The 20,916-nt window shown below is 44.2% G+C and overlaps 1 protein-coding gene across 7 annotated transcripts in view; it reads right to left on the reverse strand.

Annotated features, from left to right (window-relative positions):
- The window catches only part of LOC139692789 (carboxypeptidase D-like), a 201,245-nt gene that overhangs the window by 115,774 nt on the left and 64,555 nt on the right, over window positions 1–20,916 (reverse strand). For 6 of the 7 annotated variants that reach the window (XR_011701787.1, XM_071591072.1, XM_071591075.1 and 3 more), the window contains exon 2: window positions 6,355–6,387. The exons of the other annotated variant lie outside the window; for it this stretch is intronic. The gene's annotated coding sequence lies outside the window, so the exon portion shown is untranslated. The remainder of the gene's footprint in view (window positions 1–6,354; window positions 6,388–20,916) is intronic. 7 annotated transcript variants of the gene reach the window in all.

Here is a 20,916-nt window from a genome sequence, read left to right on the forward strand (position 1 = left end):
GCACTCAAAGGATAAGCACCAAGCACCCGTCTCTAAAACAAAAAAAATCCCCACCTCATCAAGATCAGTTACCCAAACGACAAAAAATATCAAAACTAAGCTGTTACGTACAATTTTACACAACACAACAATCAAATTATTATATAAATGTTTCACATCTTTTCTTAAAAGTATTGACCCAGTAAGGAAAGGGCTCGAATAGTTTTGCAGGTTAACTGTTCCGATCAACAATTGTTTTATTAATAAATAAAAATGTTTTCATGTTCTTTGTCCCCGGCATTTCACCTTGAATTTTTGATCATTCGTCCATTTAAAATTTGGATTTCCCGCCTCTTTCCTTGGATCTCCCCAAGCTTTCTCTCCCTCCCTTCAGAATGCGAAGCATTCCACAGAGTCGGCTTATTTCGTCGTAGTACGATGGTTCTAACAATACATCATCAACCTAATCCCTAAAAATTCTCCCTTTTCATTTATGCAAAAAGTCAAATCTAGACTACAAATCTCGCTCCTCTACGTTGCACGCGATCCCATTCGGTAATTAAGCCAACTTTATGAGTATTCCATTAACTTACAGCATATTCTAAATAAGGCGTTACGAGCGAAATATGTTACATCTGATGATGATGTAATACATCGAAACCCAGTCGTACAATAAAAAAAACATTTATCAAGTGGAAAAGTGCTTCGATCAGTTATTCATTATGTTCGACTTCCACCACATCACGCCTGAAGCTACTCACTTTTTTCTCCCCCTGGACTACCGCGACCCATCTTACCATAAAACAAAGAGTTGAAGACGCTAACGTAAAGAGGGAATAACAGAGGTCCGTCAACACTTCAAGGAGGGGAACAACTGAAGTGACTTCCATCTGAGCGAACGCCAACTTTGCTTTCCATCGCAACACGCGAAGTTACACAGTACCTAAAATGTGACGCGATGACGTCGTCATCTTTCTGCGCTGATTAGTAGACGCGATGGCAATGAATTTCACTTACAGCACATGCAATAGGAAATTGAAATATAGCCCCAGTATAAACGAGACACGGGCCCATAGCTCAAAGCTCAAACTTTGTATTTCACAAGCAGACATTTTCATTTGGAAATGAAAAACATCTCCAAAACATTTCCAAACAAACCAGGTTTCGACGTCCAAAGGCATCTTCAGGTCGTCATCTCGAAGATTACGTTGAACGTCCAAACCCGGGCTGAATCGAAATAAATTATCTCTGATATCACAAAGATGCTATTTTTTCATTTCCAATATGAATCGATTCCATAAAGTTACGCCTTCAACCAGCAATTAGACATTTTCACTTGTGGAAAGGAACACTCTGTTTCCCGGGGCAGAAGCGCACAAGTTCCAAGAGTTCCATCTCACAAGCTGCAAATCGCTTGGGCTTCATGTCGTACACAGCTGGACGGATCGCCTCGGCGACCAAGACACGTGCGTACATCCGCTGTGCTCCACGAGATGCCACTAGTGAGAAGAAGAAGGGGAGGCATCTCCAAGAAAACATATGAACAATGCATTTAGATATTATTGAGATGGACTGCTCATCACCAACTTGCTGGTGCTCGCCGAAAAAACGGAGCGGGTTTGAACACGATGAAGGGAGTGATTGGTGGCCGCAGGACAGGCGTGGGAAGGCGCGGGAATCGATTGCGAGCGATACATGCATGCATCGATACAGAAAGAAGCGCAAGCAATCGAATCCAAGTTGGGGTCGCGTGGCCGGCGACGGCTGCGCTCGGGGCGCGACACAATAGGGGGGGGGGCCTTGGAAGAGGGGTGGGGGGTGACGCCTTGGTGCTCCAAAGAAGTGCCGTCCGGGTGCCTCGCGAACCGCATGGCGCCACTCGCCGGGAACGCAACGGCGATCGTAAATCCGCCGCGAAATAGCCGCCCGTCGTCAGAGCGGGTTTTCAAACCGAAATCACGAGTCTTCTCGAAAAAGCCATTAAATTTACGTTTCCATTGCTTGAAACAAATGTTGAGTTTAGGGCGAGAAACTGATGAAAACATTCGAGAACAACGATAGGGTTATTTATTCAAACATTAACCACGGCAGTTTCGGGAAATTGTTAGCCATTAATTGAGAATGGAGCTTTTCGTTCACTATTGCGAAAATCTACGCCATTAAACGCAGTTTTTGCTCTGGCGTCCTTGTCAGATCGTGAATGAAAACACCAAAAAAATGTTATGGTTTGTGTATCGTGCGTGGTATGAGTATGGACTGACAAATAATACAAAATTGATTAACTACAGCCAAACAAAACACAACGGTTAAATATCAGCCAACGGAATAAAGTATCTACGTCAGTTGAAAATCATGAAATAACAAGAACAAACGCTCCGGATCATTGACGGAGCCCTTGACAGAAGAGGCAGAAGGCAGCGCAGAAAGTGGAACGCTACATAAACGTGCGTGGCACGAAATGACACGAAACACTCAAAAGACGCCCGCATGCGCACACACCGGGGAGTGTGGTGCTCGCATATCACACGGGGATTGCGCCTTCTGGAATAGGAGTTATCCTTGCAAACCGTGAGTGTGACTGCGATTCACGAGGGTGACTGTTATTCCTTAACAGGCCCAAGTGATCGAGTGGTTGTAAGTTTGTTTCATAATTTATTAATTTTGCATTGATTGCGTGTGATTGAGATGCACGAGGGCCACTGCCTCCCAAACACACCCAAGTGACCTGTGGGTGCGTGTTTCCTATCTCCCCCTCACTTGTCACTTTGCTCGTGCCTTCCCCTTTAAACAAACCTAGAACCAATCAAGCTTACGATCTCGGCTATTTCGTTTTCCATCTAAACTGTAATATAACAATCGTTCCCGGAGAATACCTCCTCTAAATTTTTGATGCGTCACTCAGTTTGTCATAACAGCGTTTTACGAATCTCTCTCCTCCACGCCGCAAGCGATCCAATTCGGCAATCAATCCCACTTCGTGAGGATCCCATATACTCGCAGCACATTCTAAATGAGGCCTAATCAACGACAGCAACGTTACTCTTTGACCATTTCATCACAGTTATCCTGTACTCTTGCAATTAATCCCAATTATGTGTTAGTGTGTCCGCATATTCCCCAGTCAGTGCGTGTTTCGTCCAGGAGAGGTCGTTTAAGAGGGCAACGCCTGAGGTGCAACAACATTTGAATTGCTCATTTGAATCGAGACTTTCCTTCCAAACATTAACTTGTGCTCCCGCACCGTGAAGTTAATCAAGCCTACACTTTCTATGTCGGTATTCCAAATGTATGAGGCGCTCTGGAGGGAAGTACTCCTAGAATGCAACCATTTCAAAGCGTAAAATTCATTCGCCTTCACTAGGATTCGAACTCGGATCCTTGGATGTCGGGCCGAGGGCTAGTTGGCCACTTTAACCACCTATGCGTCCTCTTAAACTGCCAAATATCCGTGCATTGAGGGATCCGGGTTCGAATCCCGGTCGATCAAGGCGTATGATTTGAGCACCCTGAGAGTGCAATTGCAATTTATCGTCTCGGCATCGCCCCAACTTTCTTGGAACGTGGAACTACTACCGATAAATTAATTCATTACTATGGAATTTTTCAATTTTATTCTAAATACTAAGTGTCGCACCTACGCAGTGCAAGGTTTGTTCAAAAAACTGAGACTGTTTACGTAAATATTTCATATTATTATTCACCCTTTTATCATGCTGATCGTCTTCAAAATACAGCCCCAAATACACAACACTCACAACTTATATTCCAGCTTTCGAATGCCATCTTTCGAACGCTTCTTTCGGGATAGCCTTTAAGTAGGTGCATTTTTATTGGATGTCTTCAATAGTTTCAAATCGCCATCCTCTCAAGGTGGATTTCCAATCAAGGAAATGGGGTATATTCCGCTGGAGCAAGACCCGGAGAGTAGGGTGGCCGGGGGATTAACAGTGTGCTGCTTTTAACCAAAACTTCGGTAGCAATCCATGAATGATGTGTGCGCCGGTGCGTTGACGTGGTGAAAGCACCAAGACTTGTTTTTTTCACATTAGTGGTCCCTTCCGCAACATTACTCCTCTTAAATCGCTCATAACCTCTATACGAACATATACTGCTGCCTGTTCTCCGTTTGTCCTTTGGCGACATATTCACAATGAATAATCCCAATCGAAGGAGGCGATCACCTTCACGTTCGATCCGAGGTTCACTGGGTTCCTGGGAAGACGGCCCTTTCCACTGCGAAGACGGAGCTCTGGTTTCCTTATCATAATGCATAAATGTGCACGAAACATGGATGCACTGCTACACTCCAGAGACAACGGAGCAGCCGATGGAATGGGCTTCCGCTGTCAGGTCATCGTCACGGTTTGTTGGGATGCACGCGGAATCATATACATCGGTTAGATGTGAAAAGGGCAAACGAAAATGGAGAATATAGGTTGAGCGAAGAAATCTAGAAATATTAACGTCATTTGGCAAAGGAAAAATTCTCGCCCATCAACACAATACACGGGTGCATTTCTTCACAGTTTCGAAGATTAAAATGTTGGAATCATTACACGTATCCACCATATTTCGGCCCCCAGGGACTCTTTTTTATTTCCAAACTTGGAGAAATGGCTCGGCGGATACCAACGATGCAGGTCGAACGACGAGGTCATCGCCGATGCAGACGTCCACTCGGAGGACCTTGCGAAATCCCACTTATGGAACGGCTTAAAAAGTTGGAGAAACGCCAGGAACAGTAGATCAAGCCAAAAGGAGATTATGTTGTATTGTAAAACAAACAACACTCTTATAAACAGCATCAGGAAAAGTTCCGAAACTATAACTTTAATTCAGACATTGCCACAATGACTCAAAATTCTTTACATCCCTCTTAGCGTCGACACATTTCTGCCAGCGGCTTTGCCACGACTCAGAGGCTCCATGGTAATCGGAAGGTCCTTAAGGGTACGCGTTTAAGCTTCTTTGACGACACTAAAGGCATGGTGGTGTCCTTTGATGAATGTTGGATTTCACTTTTACGGTAAATGTCGTTGCAGAAGGTCTTCGCGAGCAGATACTCGACTCCGCTCTTGGTCGTCCGTACAAATACCTACGAGACGGGTTTCACGCGTATCTTTTGCGTCGCCAAATTTCAGTGGTAATATGTGCATTGGCATCTTGTGCGATTAATATTCTCGTATCAATACCAATAATACGATCTACAACCATTCGCGCTACTAATCGACGACGGTTTTAATTCAGCACTTCACGCACAGGTTGAACTTAGTCGTAATTTAGGGTCGATTTCGTTCTCATTCGTTAATCTTTCCTGTACATTTGATGCGTCTCTGATTAGGACTCCTCTGAAACGGTAATTACGGCAACCAATGATTAGTTTCCAGGACTTCCCGGGGCAGACGGCATGGATTGGGAGCAAGCGGCCCAATGAGAGCCATATTCACTTTACATCGGGAGTGAAGTGGTCATTCTGTGACTTCTACGTATACGATATCAGCAACGGCTACCGGTTGAACTTTTACATGCCTATTAGGGTAACTGACGAACCGTAGCCGCAACACTAGTATTCATGTCTTTAGGTAAGGATAAATTTAAATAGAAACGCCATGATGAAAATCATACCGGAGCAGTAGTTGGAATATGGCCCTGCTTATATGCCTACATACATACGAGGACGTATACGGTACCCTGCGAGCCATCGCTGGAGCAGGAACGGCTTGGTCGTTCTCTTACGCCAACCACACTACTTTTGACACAAAGCATTTCCCCCGCCCCCCTACACAGTCGAATACCGGTATTCTGATCCCTTATCCTTCGAGGGAACATATGGCATCTTAAATCTCTCTCTTGCTCCCTCTAATTCCACTGACGATATCCCTCATACCACAACAGGATGGAGCTGATAATACGTCATCTAACTCATTGCTTATTGGGCATCCTTCCGATTCGTGCAAGTGATTCGCCCCGTGAGTATCCCTTCTTCTGCAATTTCGACGTGCCACCCAGTTCACCATCAAAGCGTTTCACAAATCCAACTCCAAGACGAACCGTACTGATGTTCACTCAACTTCATTCATTCATTCATTCCGTATCATCTTCAGACCTGAATATGGCACCAAGTGTTGAAACCCGGGTCGTGTGAATTTAAACAGCACAGTGGAAATCGCAATAGCTGATTTTCATTTCTCTCCAATACACGCAGCCCCTCTACGGTGCACAAGATCCAATCCGCCGACTCACTTCTGGCCCCGTTCCATTCATATCGACGGTCAAACATGTGCCAATGACCAACATCCGCCATCCGGATTGTACATGTGGCACCTGAATTATCTGTTAGGAACACTAACTATTGCCTCGAGCGTGGTTACTCACCTATCAGTCGCAGTCGGACAACACCTGGGCAGTCTGAAAGAAGAAAACAAATGTAAAAAAGTGCACAAATATTCAGTCCGAACAATTAATGAAATTCAACCCAGTGTCTCGTGCCATGTGAACTCCGTATATTATCGGTTCTTCGCTTAATCTCTCCGATTTTAGAAAAAACGAGATCTCATGCGTAGTGCGGTGGCGCTAATAGCACCATCACAAAGTCATCGCTAAAGAGACTTCAGTCCAATCCGTAAGCAGAAGATGTAGACTGTATACTTAAAATTAAAGTGGCTCCGGGCGTGAAGCAGTAGTAAACGAAATAGCCGAGACCGTAAACCTGTATGGCACTAGGTCTATTTCACGAGGAGGGCGCTGAAAACGAAGTTAGAAGTGCAAGGGGGGAAGATGGGAAAATATTCTGCGGTGGTGGAAGCACCACTAGAGAATACCTGTTCACACCTGGTGCCAGGTATTCTCTGGGAACTTGCCAACTACCTTTCTTAGCACGATTACCTCGTATATTTTACTGTGATCGACGGGTCACTGGCATAGAAGAAATCCTAGTAAACGAGCGATTGATTGCGAATGACTAAAGGTCGAACACATACCCGAGTGACTGCGGACGTGAATTTGGGTCCTTCTTTTTTGATTTTTTAATTTATTTTAATTTTCTTTTTAATTAATTTTCAGTCCAGTGTGAGTATAACTGGTCACTGGAATAGGAGTTATCCTTGCAAATCGTGAGTGTGACTGCGATTCACGAGGGTGACTGTTATTCCTTAACAGGCCCAAGTGATCGAGTGGTTGTAAGTTTGTTTCATAATTTATTAATTTTGCATTGATTGCGTGTGATTGAGATGCACGAGGGCCACTGCCTCCCAAACACACCCAAGTGACCTGTGGGTGCGTGTTTCCTATCTCCCCCTCACTTGTCACTTTGCTCGTGCCTCCCCCTTTAAACAAACCTAGAGCCAATCAAGCTAGATCTAAAATCATCTCTGGCTACCCTTTGCATGCGACCATTCAAAAAGTCTACAATCCAACCCCGGATTTTTTCATCCATGCCATACGCTTCTAGCTCTGTGAGTAGTTTACCACGTGGTACTTTGTCGAAGTCTTTCTTAAAATCTAAAAAAATCGCGTCCAATAGAACATTCCTCCCTCCCGAAGTAAGAATATCATGAACAAAAAACGCTAGTTGCATCTTGTAGGATTTACTCTATTGGAGTAGTAGTATTTAGGGGAGGCGACCGACAGCTGAGGTCATTTGCGCCATAGGGGATGGACAGGGAGTGATGAAGGGTCGAGAGAAACCCGGCGTCGGCATTAGCCTACTCTTTACGAAAGGCGCCAAGGAGTCCGCAGCTTAACGTCCCATCCGACGGACATCGTACTCACTCAAAGTGCCCTCCATAAAGCACCTCGAGTAGGGATCGAGATACCTCTGAAAAATATTCAACACCGCCGGGGTTTGAACCCGGGCCCTCTGGGTGGGAAGCCAGTACAATAGCCACCGCACCATCTCGATCCCCTTACCCTTTGGGAAACCGCGCTGATTTTTCATTTGAACTCTTGACAGTCGAACTAGCAACTATATGTTCCATGTCCTTACATGACGTAGGCGTGAGGGAAACAGGTCTGTAATTACTCGGTTCCCACTTGTCTTCATTTTTCAAGATTCGTGTTACATTAGCCGTTTTCCAATCTCTGGGAACCTTGTGATCTACTAGCGATTTCTTAAATATGATTTCTAGAATTTCCAACGCTAGTTCCTAAAATACACGAGCGGGGACTTGATAGGGCTATGAAGATTTATTAGGGTTAATACTATTCAGAAAACATTCCATTTTATTGTTTCAAATAATTTTTACGACAAGGGTATGCTGAAAACGAATACACACCTGCTTGTAGAGCACAAACAAAAAGACTTTCAGAAGTACACCTGGTAGCATCCGGAAGTAACATTTCCCCTCAGCACGCATGCGCAGGTTTGAGGTCGTTACATTCAGTCAGTGTATTTTGAGAAGCGGAAGTATGGAGACGTGTTCTAGTGATATATGTCAACGCAGAGTTAAACAACGCGACTTAGAAAGTGACTCCAACTGAGATTCATCGTCGTTTAAAGGCTGTTTATGGTGACGATGCAATCGATAGGTCTACCCTAAATCGACGGGTAGTAGAATTTCGTGGTTGGGAGCCTGGAAAAGCCATAATTTTTGATGAAACACGAAGCGGACGTCCAATCACTGCCACAGACGATAAATATCGCAAACTCGTCGAAGATTTGATCCAAAATGACCGGCGAATCACTCGCAAAATCGTATCGAAAACCATATTGGTCGAGTTTGTCGTGTTAAAGGCAGCCTGGCGCCAATCATCTTTCAACAAGACAACGCTCGTCCACACACCTCGCTTACAACTGGAGAGGCTCTGCGAAACCTGAAATTTGAACCGATTTCACACCCTCCTCATTCCCCCGATCTTGTGCCTGGCAATTTTTATTTTTTTCCTCCACTCAAGAGACACCTCGAAGGATAATCATTACACCTCGGACGACGAGGTGAAGGCAGCTGGCAAGTCCTGGATTCGAGAAATGTCGGAAGTTTTTCAGTGACGGAATGAAAAAACTTGTTGCACGTTGGGAGAAATGTGTGTTGGCCTTAACAACGGTGACTATGTTGAAAAATAAATATATTATTTTGAGCTTTAAGTATTGTACTTTAATGTACTTTTTTCCCGATCTCGTTACTTGCATATGTTTGTGGTCTACCAGTACGTGTGCATTACTTTCCAGCCCAGCCTGGTATTTTGGGCATCGGCCAGCCGCCACGATTTCGTCAGCTAACGTAGACAATTGGGGAGGACGCTTTGAAAGAATGAATTTAATAAGTTCGTCTTTACCCAATTATTGTTTCCTCTTTCCCTTTTATCGTCTTTGATGGGATTTACTGGAGACATTTCCCTCAACCTCGCCGACAGAGGACCAAAATGCAAAATGGATTCTCGTTTATTCTCAGGCAATCTTTTCCTTTTGAATTCGCTTAAGACACACCGAAATTCCCTCTTTCCATTCGCCCCAGATATCTTGTCATCATAAGTGATCTCATTCCTTCCGACGCTAGGGATGCCGTTCCTCTTATTTGTCACTGATGTCTTCACGATTTTGCCACGCCCACGTTGTACCATCGAGGTTCCGAGTTTTGTTTCAGAAGTTCACTCGGAGAAGTCAACCTGATGGCTGCTAAGCGCAAGATGTCATGGAAGTGATTCCACGTACCCTCGGTAGTTCGATGTTAATAGCTTTCTTAAAATTTGGAAATGAACTCTCTGGCACATATTTTGAGGCGATCCTCCCCTATATCAGTAGATTTCTCTTCTGAGCTCCTTCGCGACGCAGATGTATCTGAATCAATAACTACTGATACATCGGTTTAATTGACTCAATGTCTACCTTTACATCGCTTAACGCACTCACCATCCAGAGTGAGAAGCACAATATTTAACATTTCCCTCAATGGAGGCTTCAATTATCGTTTTCGAAAACGTGTGAATATTTTGGCAGTCTGCTTGTTTGAATGTAAATACGTGCAAATTCTGGGAGCAGGAGCACAGGGGAATACGTATACTCGTACATATTGACTGCGCAGGACAAAATCAGATTTCTTCCTCCTTTTGCGCCACCGACCCCGATTTGTTTTTCTTATTTTGCATGGTACCCTGCATGATACCGCTAGGGTTCGTGGCAGGGGGTGTTCACGCACCAGACTGCTGTTGACACAAACTACCGCCTCCACCATAGCGCCGTCGGATAATGTGATTTCGATCCCTTATCGTTTCGCGGGGAAAATGGCATCTTAATTATATCCAGCCTACATATCATCTCTCTCATTTTATTAACATGAACTCTCCTACTCAAGTAAGATAGGGCTAACGATACATTTCATCAACATCGCTAAAGATTTGTGTAGCTTTCGAGATTTCAAGTCAAATGGAATATCATGAGGAATTGAAGAAAACCACGAGAGCGTAGGGATTATTTTTCAAAAATACCACTTTAATTCCCGTACTTCACTGTTTTACAAAGGATTTGTGGTTAAAATTGTGCTCAGGGTGAGCGGTGTAATTAATTCCTCCGAACGCCAGTACATATGAATGAAGATATTGAAAGAAGTGCAATAGCTTCAGAGTGAACTAACTAACTCAGTATTGGCAGGAATGATTGCATTCAATTTATTATTCACTCGTTAAGGATTAATCAAGTACTTTTACATATTGACTCAGGATTTCAAAATTCCGTTTCTTATTTCAAATCAAAAACGAAAATTAAACACGTTCAGAAACAATTGTGTCAAAAAGTTATCCGACACAGAAGTGACCACTGCTGACTGGTACTTGTTAAATAAGCTCTTTTATCGATGACTTCTCATTGCTAACTCAGGCTAAATTAATAAATTGAGAAAAAACGTTGCATCCATTACATAAATTCCATACTCCATGCTTCATGGGCTTCCTTCGTAAGTCATCACTCAATCTGAACCAAACATTTATTAATGACGCCTGGGATAATAGATTATGCTTATCGTATATGTATCCGGGAGGATGGCGCACCAGTAGCAAGCATTTCCATGCCACAAGCGTGCCGAGGCCTCAGTGCATGCATGAAACCTTTTCCATTATTCATTATTCCCTACAACTATATCTTTAACCTTTGGATTATTTAAATTCCAACGCCAATAATACCAATGACGTAAAATTATCAGGGGTAACTTGTTAGAAATGACTGGTATCCATAATTTTTGCAGAAAGCGTTTCAATACGCTGTAGCAAACTAAGCGCAATCCAGCAGGTTAAAATGTAGATTTTAGGAAGAAGAGGCGGGAGGGAGGGAAAAGAAGAAGGGAGAACGAGGAAAAGGAGGAAGGTAGATAGATGGTGTGAGGAGGAAGGGGCGAGTTGGGTTCATTTGTTGGAAAATGTGCTGCAAGCGTTGGGAGAGGATATATGAGGGTTAGATAAAAGGAATTTTCTAGGCGGGCTGCCCCGCGAGGACTCCAAGTTATGAAGAAGAAGGAAGGGGCCAGGAATTCAGATTCGGAGGATGATTTGGGAGATGGTGTCACGTAAAAAACACTGTTGCAGAGGACTACGGAAAACCACCTAAAATATTACCCCACGAACCGACGATGGGCAGGTTTACCATTATGAGTCCCCTGGCAACTAAGGGAACAATCGGCTGGGCGCCGCGCCCGGCAAAGCTTACGCGGTCGTCATCTCACGAAACCCTTGCAAAGGAAAACCGACAGCAGTAGAACAGAAGATGAGGACCGAATTAGTTAGAACAGGAACTTGGAATGTTAAGACAATAATGAAGACAGGGAAATTGAAGAATATTAAGCGAGAGATGGAAAGGGGAAAAATAGATATTTTAGGTCTATGCGAGGTGAGATGGAAGGATAGCGGGGATTACTGGAGTGATAAGTATAGAATAATATACAGCGGCGGGGACGAGAGCCAACGAGGGGTTGCCATAGTATTAAATGAAGAGGTAGGAAGAAGCGTAGTCAACATAGAGCAGGTAACGGATAGAATACTACTAGTGGAGATAAAAGCAGAACCGACGAACTTGGTTATTATTCAGGTATACATGCCACCGAGCAACCATAAGGAAGAAGAGGTCGATAGGCTATACGATCAGTTAGAGGACTTTATCTGGTGTGTTCCTTCAGGGAAACATTTGATAGTGATGGGGGATTGGAATGCGACGGTAGGCGAAGGAAGAGATGGTGATGAGGTGGGGGACTACGGTTTAGGCACGAGGAATGACCGCGGGGAGAAAGCAGTTTAGTTCTGCTCGAGACAGGGGTTAGTCATCACCAACACTTGGTTTAGACACCACAAAATGATTTAGCATACATGGAAAATGCCAGTTGACTCAGAAAAGTCTCAGTTAGATTATATTATGGCTAGGCACAGATTCAGGAAGAGTGTGATCAATTCTCACAGCTTCCCGGAGAACGGAGGCAGACTCCGCCCACAATTTAGCTGTGATGAAGTACAGGGTCAAATTGAAAGGAAACAACAAGGAGGTCCTTTAGGAAATGGAATGTAGAAGCATTAAATGGAATGACAAGGATAGCGTGTACGAGGTATGTTAAAAAAGTATCGCGAATTTTGAATTTTCGCGGGTTACGTATATTTGATTTTCGATTTTCTGTGGCGTTATGTTGGTAATCCAATATTTACTTTGTACTGGCCAACCGTTGTTTTAGATTTGGCTTCCATTTATCATTTCAGATCCATCATATTCAAATCCATAATTTCAGACTTTTTATCCTATGAAATATGTAGTATTTTACTCCACGGGTGTATTTCCTTCATTAATTAATCCCTGTCATTGGATAAGGCACGTTTTAGTGTCGAGTAGTGAATTTATTTTATATGCAGGCGCACTTCTAGAGCTATTGTTTTAAGTTTAGCTGAGCATCAATAAACTTAACATAGAATTAGTTTTCGTCGGCACTTTTTATTTTTCATTGGTTTAATTGCTTTTTGGGTTTTAGCCGTGTAGTGAAATGGTGATTCCCTGTGCCAAGGTTGGGCAAACGACCGGTGATTAATAAGGTGCATGAATGTAGGAGCGGTTTAATATTTCTGAAGGAAAATACTAAGCAATTACTCTCTCCAAACACAACATTGCACTCTAAGGTCCGTCTTGTCCGTAACGTGCACGAGCCAAAATAAAGACTTGAGGAGCGCCGATGCGAGGGAAGTGTGCTTTCTAGCTCACGCACTGCAGTGTGCCAGTAGAAGTCAACAGACTAACTGAAAGGGACGATTTTCTTTGTCATGAAACGAAGCGCCAAGACAATAAATACGTGCTTTCCGACACGCTTTCATTCCTTACCTAAGGTCTACACTGAATAAATTGATATAATGAAGTCATGGCCAGAATGAATATAATGTCGATGCGGAAGACACCAAATTTCTCTCGCCTGAGAACAGCTTCGCCTCTCCTCGATAGTAAAACCCTCCGTTGTTCCACGCTCCCTGAGTAGTCACCTCTCAAAGAAAAAATCGATGTCATTGCGCCCTACATACATAATAAATTCCTGCCATGGCGGTTATTCTTCGGATAGTTGTCTCGCTTTTAGCACTTGGAATTATGCGATTGCAATATAGCGTATTTAGGATACACTTCTTGTGTCCTAAATCTGGGGTCCGAGATGGACACCTAAATTTGCGCCCTCTGGCTGCCCAACGAGTTAGGATACCCTTCAAGATCCCAAAATCCGAGCGATTCATGGGGGCCTCTAAACGACGAGTCTGGACGCAGCTTCGCTTTTAGCGTTAGCACGTTGATTGGTTGGTTCTTCCGTCGCCGACCGCGTTGGCAACGCAGCAGCATAATCACCGCGCGTCGGGCCTCCGCGGCGGATCTTGTTTCTTAATCATTTGTTTGTTCTTCCTGAAAATCCCTTGTGGCCAGTGCCTTCCTTACTTCTCTAAACTTCTTATTGAAGATTTTTGTTGCGAATAATGCTTTGAAAAAGATTATTCTTCTACCTTTGGGGCTAAATGCGCTATTATTTGGTAGAAGCATAAATGAAATGTAGAAAACAACCCTGGTGCCCAATGCAGATGAGAGCTCAGTAGTTCGTGGGAAAGACCGCGCCTGTGGCGTGCAACGGGGGAGGGGCGAGGCCACGGGGGCGGCCTCCGTGGCTTCTTCTCACACCGGCACTCGGCAGCAACTGCGTACTTCGCATCGTTTGGAAATGCGGCGCTTCAAAATGCTAACAGTATCGAATATAAAGCAGGGAAATTATTAATTGATCCAGAAAACTGATACAAAGATGGTCCAAGTGGTAAGGGTATAAGGTCAGATATTCTAGGCATTAAAGGAGATTATGACGTAGATGAAGATAGCGTAGGCCCAATCATACTTGATGGCGAGTTAGAAAGAGCATTGAGGGAAATCACCCATGGTCGTAGGGACATCCCCGTGGAAGTTCATAAGGATTTAGGGAAACGTGGAAGGCAGAGAATCATTAAATGGATTTAAAAGGAAGAAGTACCATCAGGCTGTAGAGGAAATCATGGAGGATGGTAAAGAGCTAAGTACTATCGAAGAAAAATGGGAATGCATCAAGATAGGGTTATCTAAAGCCACAAAAGACACTTTTGGAACCGTTAACGATAGAAGGATTAGAAAACCATGGATCACGGATGACATGATTACAAAGATGGATGAGAGGAGAAAATGGAAGAAAAAGGGTGAAATTAGTGCGCTGTACAGCAAATCTTTATCGGGAAGTAAGAAAGGAAGGTCGATGATAGCAGTTAGAGATAAGGCGGGTAAGGAAATAGTCGACGCAGGAAAGATCCAAAAGAGAGGGAAGGAATATATAAAAGAACTGTATAGTAAAGAGCTTAGACCAGCAAAGTTAGACATAGAAAAGGAACATGACGTAGAGGAAGATAACTTAGGCCCAGGTATACTCGACGATGAGATAGAAAGGGCATTAAGGGAGATGAAACTAAATAAGGCCATGGGGGTGGATAACATTCCCGCTGAACTATTAAAATGTTTAGGAAAATGTGGGAGGAAGAGGCTATATGGGCTCATTCGTAGTATCTATGAGGAAGGGATCTGGCCGGAAGACTTTGTTAAATGAGTGTTAGTTCCTATTCCGAATAAGGTAAAGGCTACATCATGTGATGACTACAGGAAAATAAGTTTGTTATCCCACACAGTTAAAATTGTTCTTAGGATCATAAACAAAAGGATAGAAAATAGGGCAAATGATTACTTAGGGGATGATCAGTTTGGGTTTAGGAAGGGCAGAGGTAGGCGTGATGCCATTGCAGTAATGAGATTGTTAATCGAGAGGAATATAGAACACAACCAGGAGGTATTTGCCTGTTCGTAGATTTCGAAAAAGCGTTTGATAGAGTGAATTGGGAAAAACTAATGAGTATATTGCAGAAAATAGGAATAGATTGGAGGGAAAGGAGGCTAATCCGCAACCTGTACATGTCTCAGGCTGCTCAGGTGCGAGTGGGGAACGGAGAGTCCGGATGGGCAGTGTTAGGAAGAGGTGTAGGGCAGGGTTGCCCATTATCACTGTTGCTGTTCAACCTGTATGTAGAGGAAATGATTAGTTTATGTTGGACGGGATGAAGGGAGAAAGAAAGTAGTCAGAGATGAAAAGGTACCTGATGCAGAGTAGTATGCTGGATTTTGTGTTTTGTTAGGAGTTACAAAATATTTATTTAGTAGCTATGTTTATCGAAAAACCTACCTTAACCGGTAGGTAACCATTATATGTATGTATATTTTTTTAGGGTAATCTACCGGTTAAGGTAGGTTTTTGGATGGACACAACACAACACAGCACAACAAATATTTTATTACTCCTAACAAAACACAAAAATATGTATATAATATATATATTATATATTCATGTATATTACATATTCATATATATTATATTTAATATTCATACATATATATATATATATATATATATATATATATATATATATATATATATATGTATCTGTATATATAAACCAAATGCATTTTGTACTCTCAGCTGGCACTCTGATCTCCCAAGACATCCGGCAGTAAATGGTGTTTCCACGTGAATTTAAAGACGACAAAATCCTTAATAGATTATTCTACATTTGAAAGTACCTACAGGGTTCGTCCGGAAAATAAATGTACTGATTTTTTCCCGCCGCTCCAGGCGCGCCCAGCACCGCTCTGACGGGCTGCGATTTGAGGGGGGTATGTTGGCAAGCGACGCTGAAAAAGGCAGTCGGCTCTGAGCTGTGATGTAGTGAGGAGCTCTGTTAACGCGAACCTCCACGCTCGACCCACGTCACGGAACGCGATGCCGAAGTTTTTGGAGCAGCGTTATTCCATCAAATTTGCGGTAAAGCTTGGGAAATCGTCTACCGAAACTGTCGGTATGATTAACCAGGCTTACGGGGAGTCAGCCATGTCCAGGAACATGATCTTTCTGTGGCACAAGATTTTCGTGGAGGGCAGAGAAGAGGTCGACGACGAACGACGGCCTAGACGCCCATCAACGACACTCACCGACGAAAATGTGCGAAAAGTTCTCGATGTACTGAACTCTGATCGTCGTCTTAGTGTTCGGATGATAGCAGAGCAGTGTAATGTGCCAAAAACAATAGTGCACGAGATTATTAGGGAGCAATTACAGATGCGAAAAATTTGTGCAAAGTTGGTGCCGAAAGTGCTCAGTGATGATCAAAGACTCAATCGTTTGGAAATCGCGACACAACTTGCGGATCACTGCAAAAATGATCCACATTTTTTAGAGAACGTTGTTTCGGGTGACGAGACGTGGATCTTTGAGTACGACCCGGAGTCGAAGAGACAAAGTGCGGAGTGGCACACCCCATCATCACCCCGTCAAAAGAAAGCTCGCATGAGCAAATCTCGGATCAAGGCGATGCTCATTGTCTTTTTTGACAAAAGGGGAGTCGTCCACTACGAATTTGTACCTGAACGACAAACTGTAAATGCTGCATTTTACGTCCAAGTGCTCGATAGGCTTCGAAAACGAGTCGCCCGCGTCCGGCCAGCGATCAAAAACATCTGGCGGCTGCATCATGACAATGCGCCGTCTCACACCGCGCTTGTCGTGTCGGACTTCTTGGCCAAGCACGGCGTGGCAACGCTGCCGCACCCGCCCTACAGCCCGGACTTGGCACCACCGGATTTCTTTCTGTTCCCGAAGATAAAGAGGAGTTTGAAAGGAACGCGATACGGGACTTTGGACGCCGTCAAAGAGGCCGTGACGACCTGTCTTCGAGAGGTTCCCGATGATGCCTTCGCGGGAGCGTTCCAGGAATGGGAACGCCGCTGGAACAAGTGTATCGACTCACAAGGGTCCTATTTTGAGGAATATTAGCTTAAGATATGTAAAAGTGTAATAAATTTTTTTTCCTGAGCTCAGTACACTTATTTGCCGGACGAACCCTGTATGCGATCATGCGCACACTGAACCGTCGGTCTGAATTCAGCATTTCACGCACATTTTAATGCTATCGCTTATTTCTGAGGGCCTTGTTACGTTCATTGGAGTTTTTCCTTGCGAATAAACGCACTCGCTAATTTAATTTGCCTTCTCTCATTTCCAGCGTAGTAATTCCGAGCGTTCTTCAGCGACTCCTCTCTGCCCAGCGCCACTCGACCCGCCGCCGCACTCACGCGTCCACCGCTGCCTAATGAGCCCTATTTGGGGACAAAGGGGGGGGGGCAGGGAGAGGACAGGGGGGGGAGGTTAGAGCATTGCTCTGGCGCCGCCGGTGGACGTCTCCCGAACCCGTCGAGGACACTGTTAGACTGCAAAGCCCTTTCTCTCACAGTCCTTTCCTGTCACCGCTAATACGCTCCTAACATTAATACCCACGGATTGATGTGAATATCTTTCACGAAAACATTGGTTATTTTCATTTTTGTTTAAATGCTTTTCTCTATTCCTCGTACAAATTAAAACATTCATTTTACACGTAGCTGCATTATCTACGCTTGCCTTCCTTAATGGGACCTCGGTCCGCTTCCTCACTCATGATTTGATCCACAGCCTGTCTACTCGTAGCTCGATCAGAGAAAATGAATACCAATGCAGGCCAAGAAATAGACTAAGTTGCAAAATTTTACAAAAAGCTATGAAAAATTTCAGCAAAAAAATTACCGAGTGAATTGTCAAGTGAACTCAGAATTTCGCGAAAACCATTACGTGATTTTAGCACTCCAAAATGTGTATGCACAAGTTATCTCAGATTTCAAAACATTTAACTTCGAACATCATCTGTTTTGACAGAAGTAGATTGGAGGCTCAACTGATATAACGTGGGTGCGGAGAAGGATGCAGAAGGTGAAATGGACAGAGAAGAAAACGAATGAGGAAGTACTTGATATGGTGGGCGAAGAAAGTGGTTTGTTGGGAGAAATCCTATGGAGGCAGGAAAGATGGATGAAGGGCGTATTGACCGGCAGTGGGATGCTGAAAACTGTAATAGAGGGGAGAATGTTAAGCAGACGTGGAAAGGACAGGAATAGGGAATAGGAATGTAGGGCGGGATGAAGGGAGGAAGTAAGTACTCAGAGATGAAGAGGGACATGATGTAGAGTAGGATGCTGGATTTTGAGTTTTGTTAGGAGTCTCAAAATATTTATTTGGTAGCTGTGTCCATCCAAAAACCTACCTTAACCGGTAGATTATAAAATAATAATAATCTGTTTATTTCTAATTCGGAGCTACGTAGATGGCAGTACTACTGCGCAGGGTGTCCAACATCCATCCATCAGGCAGTCCGAGACCCAAGCGTGAGACCATGCCCCCTAATGCCTCGCCAGTTTGGTCGCCGCTCGAATTCCTCAATAACGGTAACGGGTGTAAAAAGAGCCAACCGAGACACGCACTACATATGAGCCAACTATGGAGACCGAACAGCTGTAAAGGGCTGTCTCCAGAAAACAAAACATCATCAACGTACTCAAGGGCGGGAAGGAATGATATTCAATGTCGAGTTGTAACAAATCACTGGTTGAAAAATACCAATGATGGGATGCATACGACCCAACCTTACTCGCCACCCTATAACGAAAGCATTAATTCCTTCGCAGTGTGTCATTTCAAATCTCCTTTCCACCGTTCTCTATAGCATCCCCAATACAAATGGAATGAATCTGTCTCACCTCGAGAGAATATTGAGATACCCGGGCTCTCTCACGGCTACACCCCAACACGAATTTCCATGCTTCCCAGATTAAATTGTTCCATTTTTTCCGGCTGTTTTTTCCACCATTTGCAAAGACAAAGCGCGCGTGCATTAATAAAAAAAATTCGCTTACATAAAGCATAGTTCATATTATGTAGAAAGCTTATTTCGTTTAAAAAAGAATCATTAAAATAATTTCGAACAGAAAACATTTGCTTTACTTCTTCGGAGGAGCCGTGTTTGGTGAAAGAAACAGTTGGGCGCAAGTGGCGGGCGTGGCTCGAGAGGGTCGTTGAAAGACGCACGCCCGCAGGACGGATGGGTTGCGGGTGGGGTGCGGGTGGGGTGCGGGTGGGGTGCGCGCCCGCACAGATAGACAGTCGCAGCCGATCGAACGAATGCACGCTGCTGCCATGATCGCACGAGGACTCGGGTTGAATCAGGCTTCCGAGACACGAGGAAACCACAGGCTGCGGAAGAACATGGTAACTATTGAGACGGGCCACAGCATCCACGGAGCAAACAATCCTCCACCTAAAGAATCAGCGTTTATGGGCGATGAGTGGGCGACAAGCATCTCATGTCAAGATGTTCCAATTAAACACCAGAGAAATGTTTGCCTGGCGACGGAGTTTTGCATGGCTCAGAAACATGGTCATCGAGTGAGAAGGATAAGCGTATATATGGAGGCGTTCGAGAGCAGTGCGAGGACGCGGAGGGAGAAAATGGAAAGTGAGTGAAAAGGAATAGAGAACAGTTGCAGCAGTAGCGATGGAAGGGGAGAGGGGAGGCTGCGGGGAGAAATTCCAAAGCAGGACGAGTAAGTAATGGAGGGGTATTGGAGAGCATGATAGAGGGGACATCGTTGGGAGAGGAGGAAAAGAATGTTCGATTAGTGATCTCATTACTGCAATTACATCGCGCGTGCCTCCCCCCTTCCTGAACCAAAACCAAGTAATCATTTGCCTTGCTCTCCACCCTTTAGATGATGACCTTGAGAACAACTTTAACTGCGTGGGAAATCAAACTTATTGCCCTGTAGTCCTCACATGATGTAGCCTTTACCTTTTTCGGGATAGGAATTAACAATGATCTCTAAAAGTCTTCCGGCCAGATTCCCTCTTCATAAATACTACGAATCAGCCCATATAACCTCTTCCTCCCACATTTTCCTAAGCCTTTTAAAAGTTCCACGGGAATGTTATCCACCCCCACGGCCTTATTTAGTTTCATCTCCCTTAATGCCCTTCCTATCTAATTGTCCAGTATGCCTGGGCCTAAGCTATCTTCTTCTACGTCATGTTCTCCTTCTATGTCTAACCTTGTAAGCCTAAGTTCTTTACCATATAGTGCTTCTATACATTCCTTCCATCTCTTTCGGATCTGTTCTGTGTCAGCTGGTAGCTTACCCGACTCATCTCTAACTGTTGGCACAGATCTTCCCTTCTTACTTCCCGGTAGTGATTTAACCTTGCTGTACAGCGCACCAATTTCCCCCTTCCTCTCCAAACTTTCCATGTCCTCCCACTGCATCTTCCACCAGGTTCTCTGGCTTCATTTTTTGCCCGTCTCAATTTTTAATTAAACTCTCACCGCCATTACTTAACCGTAACATAACTCTTAACTGGCAATGATGGCAACGCTGTGCAGGCGAACAATAGATCCCTAGGAGGGCACGATGAAAATAAAATGGAGTGAGAGAAACTGATGACGACGTCCATCGCGGAATGAGGCAAGGGGAGGGGGGGCAGGTGTGACCTCGGCAGGTGTGGAGGAAGAGGCGGGCGGGGGAAGGGAGGCGTG

The sequence above is a fragment of the Hetaerina americana genome, unplaced genomic scaffold, assembly GCF_022747635.1.
Source record: "Hetaerina americana unplaced genomic scaffold, ioHetAmer1.1.p SCAF_41, whole genome shotgun sequence".
NCBI classification, from domain to species: Eukaryota; Metazoa; Arthropoda; class Insecta; order Odonata; family Calopterygidae; genus Hetaerina; species Hetaerina americana.